Source organism: Apodemus sylvaticus, chromosome 1 (genome assembly GCF_947179515.1).
Source record: "Apodemus sylvaticus chromosome 1, mApoSyl1.1, whole genome shotgun sequence".
Lineage (NCBI taxonomy): Eukaryota > Metazoa > Chordata > Mammalia > Rodentia > Muridae > Apodemus > Apodemus sylvaticus.
The window spans coordinates 166,466,959-166,473,986 of record NC_067472.1 but is presented as its reverse complement, the minus strand read 5'-3'; the positions used below and the strand labels follow the sequence as shown (position 1 = coordinate 166,473,986).

The window sequence follows — 7,028 nt, the reverse complement described above, 5'->3', positions numbered from 1 at the left end:
ACCCTTCCTTTAGCCTTCCAATGAAGAATGGATTGTCATTCATCATCAACAGCCCCCAAACACTTATAAGGAGTCCAATTAAAATAAGATGGTAGAGCCCTCAGGAACATAGCTTCAAAAATGCTACAGTGTAGGACAAATCATGAATGTCTCAACATTCCATAAATGACTGTTCTCTTTTATAACTGATGAAAGATTAAGTAACAAACTGAACAAGGTTGTGAAAAGAGGCTCCATAAATAGGAAGAACTATTTCTATCTTCAAAACACATCTATATTATCAAAGCAGCTCTCAGTTGCTGCACTAGAGTGTTCCCAGTTCCTTGGGATTTCGTGAAGGATGCCTCTTTCCACTTTCTTCCTCAGGGATGTCCTGTATGACTCTCTGCAGAATCAGCTTCAGAGTCACCCTCTGGAGCTTGCCATGCCTAATGGAGCCAACAGGGAAGTAAATGGTAGCATTGGCACAGATGTTAATAAAGTATAGGTATAGAATATCATGTGAAAAACAACAAGCTCTAATGGAAAATTTTTCTTCATTCCATTGGTCAACTATCTAGTAGATCCCGAAGGGAATAACAAAGATTAAGCAGAACAGAACTCTGAGTGCAATGGTCACATACAGCCTGATCACACGGTTCTGCTGTGATCCTCAGAAGCAGAATGAAGCTGAACCCACAGAGAACCACAAATAAAACTATTAACCATGCACTAGAGATTATATTGATTATACCGCACCAAGAGTCGTCAAAGGTATTAGATAGGAAACTACATGCCTTCATCTGCAGAACAGGAAACAACGAGGATAGACCCCAAAGTAAGACACAGGTGACAGTTGATGTGTGTCTCAGACATTGGCAGTGATACCAGATGGGCCACATGACAGACAGGCACTACTCAATGCTAATGATTGTGATAATGCTCAGGCCAAAAAGATAAGCAAATATTGTCACAGTATCCAAAATCTGTCTAATGTACAATATAATATAGTAGTGACTGCGGACAATAAAAGGGGAAAATATACAGTGAGGACACAGGAAGAGAAAGTCAGCCACAGCCAGGTTGAGGATATAGGGAGAGAAGGCATTCCTGTGCATGTGGAAGCACAGGAGCCACCGCACTATGACATGGAGTCCCATCCCAACAGGGGAAATGATGAGGGAAAGAAAATTCATGACTTGTAACTTGATGGAACAAAGTGAAGTATGAATGTCAGTTTTATTCAGTGCTATGGAGATTCTTAGTGAGGTTCTTAGATCCATACTTAGGAAAGCTCCACTAGTGTTACTGTAAATGAATGAATGAATGAATGAATAAATAAATAAATAAACAAGTAAATAAATAAAATTGATATGAGCATATGCTGTCTGTGTACTCCCTGATACTCGGTAACTCCCTGCTATGCACTAATGACTAACTTGGTAACTAAGAAGTGAAACAGTATTGTAGACATTAAGGACTTATCAAAACCAGTATTTCTGAATTCTTAATTTAAATCCATTTTGTATTTATCTTGGCTATCTACAAGTCATGCCTTTCTACTGTTATGAGAGTAGCTGGCACCCTCAGTGTAAAACATTCAGTGTCACAGTCTATATTAGAAATAGAACTCTGAACTCAAATTTCAGTCATAAGAATAGATGTTTTATGCTTAGGTAAATTGGAAGCTAGAAGCATGACCAAGAACTGTTTACAGTTCTGGCTTGTGGGGGCAGGGTATCCAATGGAAAAATATGGATTTATTCCATATTTTTCTATCGGGGGGCCATCGGGGTGCCAACCAGCCAGGAAGTTTTTGGCCCGGGCCCGGAGCACACGCCGCCATTTTGCCTACAAGATGCCAGAGAGCTCTAGCAGGCAAAGCCAGCTAGTAAGCATAGCCCAAGGTAGGCTCCAACAGGCCCTGGACTGACCCCAAGAACTGGGCTGCTCGGTGGACCATCTGTGTGTCAACCCGGCCAGGAGGTTGTTAGCCCAGCAGACTCTCCCGGCACTTTCAGACCGAATTAACAGTCATAGCCCAAGGGGAACTTTGCTGCAGAGTGATCAGCACTCGGAAAAGGTCCCGGCAGCATGCAACATTCAGCACTCCATGAAGGTGCAAACGGGCACCATCTGGTTCACAGTCACAATCTGGGGCAAAGCACACTAGGGCTGCAAGGGCACCCAAGAGGAGAACAGCACATCAGCAATCTGCTACAGGGGAAACCCAGCCATATAGTGTTGCAGTAATAGCCCCAGAGCCCCTCAGGAAGCCCAAAGACCAGCCAGAGACAAGACCAAATAACTCCAGAGAACAAGATGGCAAAGGGCAAACACAGGAATGCTACTAAAAGAAATCTAGGCAATATGGCAGCATCTGAACCAAACTCTCCAACATCAGCAATTCCTGGTTATGCCAACACACCAGAGAAACAAGATTTGGATTTAAAATCACTGGTCATTATGCTGCTAGAAGAACACAAAAAGGACATAAATGAATCTCTTAAAGAAATACAGGGGAACATGAATAAGCTAGAAACCCGTATAATGGAAACACAAAACTCACTTAAAGAAATGCAGGAGAATAAGGCTCAAGAGATAGAAGCCAATAAAGAAGAAATGCAAAAAAAAATGCAGGAGAACTTGAGTGAAGAGGCAGAAGTCATGAAAGAGGAAACACAAAAATCTCTTAAAGAATTAGAGGAAAACACAAACAAACAAATGATAGAACTGAGCAAAACCATCCTGGATCTAAAAACAGAAGTAGAAACAACTAACAAAGCACAAAGGGAGACAACTTTGGAGATAGAAAACCTTGAGAAGAAATCAGGGGCCATAGATGCAAATATAAACAACAGAATACAAGAGATGGAAGAAAGAATTTCAGATGCCGAAGATACCATAGAAACCATTGACTCAACAGTCAAAGAAAATGCAAAATGCAAAAAGCTGGTATTCCAGAACATCCAGGAAATCCAGGACACAATGAGAAGACCAAACCTAAGGATTATAGGCATAGATGAGAGTAAAGATTTACAACTGAAAGGGCCAGCAAATATCTTCAACAAAATTATGGAAGAAAACTTTCCCAACTTAAAGAGAGAGATGCCTATGAATATACAAGAAGCCTACAGAACTCCAAACAGACTGGATCTGAGCAGAAATACCTCTTGCCACATAATAATTAAAGCCCCAAATGTACTAAACAAAGAAAGAATATTAAAGGCAGTAAGAGAAAAAGGTAAAGTAACATACAAAGGAAGACCTATCAGAATCACACCAGACTTCTCACCAGAGACCATGAAAGCTAGAAGATCCTGAGCAGATCTCATGCAGACTCTAAGAGAACATACTAAGTGAGGTAACCCAGACTCAAAAGATGAATTATGGTATGCACTCACTAATAAGTGGGGGTTAACCTAGAAAACTGGAATATCCAAAACATAATCCACACATCAAATGAGGTACAAGAAGAATGAAGGATTGGCCCCCCTTTTCTGGAAAGACTCAGTGAAGCAGTATAGGGCAAAACCAGAACAGGGAAGTGGGAAGGGTTGGGTGGGAAAACAGGGGAAGGGATGGGGGCTGATGGGACTTTCAGGGAGTGGGGGTCCAGAAAAGGGGAAATAATTTGAAATGTAAATAAAAAACATATCGAATCAAAAAAAAAAAAAAAAGAAAGAAAAAAAGAAGATCAGCCTGTACATAAGTCTTAAGGGAATGTTTTTAGTGATTGACAGGGAAGGGGCAAGTCCATTATCTGAGGTGCTATCAGTGGACTGGTGGTCCCAGGTTCTATAAGGAGGCAGATTGAGGAGTCCATAAGGAGCAAGCCAGAAAGCAGCATTACTTGTGGTCTCTGCATGAACTTCTAGTTCCAAGTTCCTATCTTGACATCCTTTTATGATGAACTGAAATGTGGATGCATAAGCCAAATAAACCCTTCCTCTGTAACGTACTTTGGTTATGATATTTATCACAGCAACAGTGATGGTAAGATAGTACCTGACTATACCATGAATTGCCACGTATCCTAAAGACTTCATATCCTAATAACAATAGTTATCCATTTTCATGTTTACTACTCTTCTATTCACAAAAACTAGAACAGATAATGAGCCTAGAAGTCCATCAACAACATACATATACACAATATCAATATACATTGAACATATATACAGTGAGAATTTATTCAGCTGTAAAAATGAAATTGTGAAATTTTCATGTAAGTAGCTGTAACTGAAAAAGTTATGACTCCTTCTCTGGTACAGACTGTATCTATGGTCTTACTTAGCTATGAATTCTGCAATCTATGAGGCCAGCCTACCAAGTTAGATGTACACACTTGTGCAATAGGTATAGTTATGTAAGTAACTTGCATGCTGATTGGATTTGAAGTTCACTCTATACAAAGTAATAATCTCTTAGTGTTAGAAATCAGTTCAAATAACACTGCAGAAGAAAAGTCAGAAAGAATATGAGAAAGAAAGGAGCTTCAAAGTAGCATCTCCTCCCCAAGACACAGTCATTTCAGTCACAGACACAAAGCAGGTGAGTATACTCACACAGATTATTCACAAAAAAATGACCCCCAGAACAGCCAAGCATGGAGGGAGGATGAATTCTCAAAGAGAGAATTCTCCCAGCTGAATAATTAATATGGAAGGGATTAAAGGAGAGCAGAAATCATGGCCTTCAATCAGGTACCCATTAGTAACCAAATCAGGTGACAATAGATAGATCAAATGACCCAATTGGCATACAGAATAAATGTTACAAAATAAAATAAAAAATCATAATCTCAAAAAGGAAGTTGGAGAGGGGGAGATCGACAGAGATGGGAGGGATAGTTGAGAGAACTGGGATAGAGTAGTCAGTGTACATTGGGCATAAGCGGAATTATCAAAGAAAGCAATTAATCAATATTGAATGCCCAGAGTAGAGCACATGGACCATGCAAACACAGCAACAGACAGCTCTAGGTGCAAACTACTTCTACTTTACTACAATTAATAAGGTTCCACACTCCTTGTTATTGGGGGTGGGAGGTCAGAGATGCTTTAAACATATAAAGTAACTTTCCTTAAGTATGTACATTATTTTTTTTAAATATTTACTTATTGTTATATATAAGTACAGTGTATCTGTCTTCAAACACACCAGAACAGGGCACCAGATCCCATTACATATGGTTATGAGCCACCATGTGGTTGTAGGGATTTGAACTCAGGACCTTTGGAAGAGTAGTCCGTGTTCTTAAACACTGAGCCATCTCACCAGCCCCAAGTATGTACATTACTGATAAATAATAATTAATTGTGATCCTCCTAGTCACTCATTTTTAGATCATATTTCCTATTGACAGAGAAATGCATTAAAAAATGGAAACTTTCCATTTCAGGAAACACAAGAGACTGAGGTACTTACTAAAACTATGCTTTTAGAGACAATGCCTGTCACCACATGCTTGCTTGTTTAATCAAGGGAATGACTTTAGTTGGGGGAATTCTCACAATAGCACCATGTTTCAGCAGTATATTTAGTGAAGATGGGGGAAAATTGTAAAGGGAGCAGACTTCCTAGGTCCACTTGCTTCCAGCAGCCCAGTATGTATACCTACAAAGAAGTCATGAGGAACTTTTTATGACTTTTGCTGCAGAAACACATGGCTCTTTGGATTCTCCATCTTGAGATATATTTGTTGGTCACAGACTAAGAAAAGTAGATGATAGCTTGAGAGGAATGTCTCAAAAGCATCTTACCTGTCCTCCATTCTTCTTATAGGAGGTGGTAAGCTGCTCTGGGGAAAAGAGTGGAGTCCCCTGAGACAGTCAGTGTGGTAGCACTACAGAGTAACTGGTGCTTATGGAAGGATAATCAGGAGAGGCAGAAAGACCTGTGGTTTCTTATACTCAGATCTGCCCTGAATGCCACCCTTTTGAGTCTTGCTCTTCACAAACCTGTTAATATTTGGCCTGGCTCCTATCTCTAATCCTCTATCCCAGCCAACCCCTTTGTCTCCTGTTGCCTGTTAGCATGCATTATTTTTTTAACTTCTTTCATCCAAAAGGTGAGCAATGCCAAGCAATGTGAGCCAGTGATGGAGCAGGATCTTAGTATCAGACCTAACTCTATGCTGGCAGAATTAGCAACAATAACGAAACAAACATAAAAATAATGATAAAGAGGGGCTACATATTTTTGAGTTATTTTTTGTTTCCATTCCCTTTTTTCAAGGTGTTTATCAGCTGTAGGAGTTCTTTAGTAAAATTTTGGGAATGACTTATATACATTATCGCATCATCCACAGTGATACTGTGACATTTTTTCCTTTCCAATTTGTATCCCCAGGATCTCCTTTGTCTTATGGCTCTAGCAAGAACTTCAAGTACTGTCTTGAATAGACAAAGTGGGCTGCCTTGTCTCATTCCTGGTTTTAGTAGAATTGTTTTAATTTTCTCTCCACTTAATTTGATGTTGGGTATTGGTTTGCTGTATATTGTTTTATTAGGCTTATGTATGTACCTTGTATCGCTGATATAAGACTTTTAATATAAAAGCATGTTGGATTTTGTCAAAGGCTTATTCAGCATTAAGTGAGATGATCATGTGGATTATTTTGATGGATTTTCATATATAGAATAATTACTGCATCCCTGGGAAGAAACCTATTTATTCTCAGTAGATGATGTTTTTGATGCTCATGTATTTATTTTGCAAGTATTTAATTCAATATTTTTCCATCAGTGTTCATAAGAGAAATTGGGCTGAAATTCTCTTTCTTTGTTGAGCCTGTGTGATTTAGGTATCAGAGTAAATCAGGCCTCATAGAATGGGTTTAAAAGTGGTCCTTCCATTTCTATTCTGTGGAATAGCTTAAGAAGTATTATTATACTCTTCTTTTATTGATTGAGAGAATTTTAATGACTACTTCTATTTTCTTAGGTGTTATACAGCTGTTTAAATACTTTATCTGACCTTGATTTAATGTTGGGAAGTGGCATCTGTATAGAAAACTATCCACTTTGTTCAGATTTTCCAATTTT

General features: G+C 39.1%; 1 pseudogene; it reads right to left on the bottom strand.

Annotated features, from left to right (window-relative positions):
* Positions 1–304: 304 nt before the first annotated feature.
* LOC127690913 (mas-related G-protein coupled receptor member B3-like) lies at positions 305–1,262 on the bottom strand (annotated as a pseudogene).
* Positions 1,263–7,028: the final 5,766 nt, after the last annotated feature.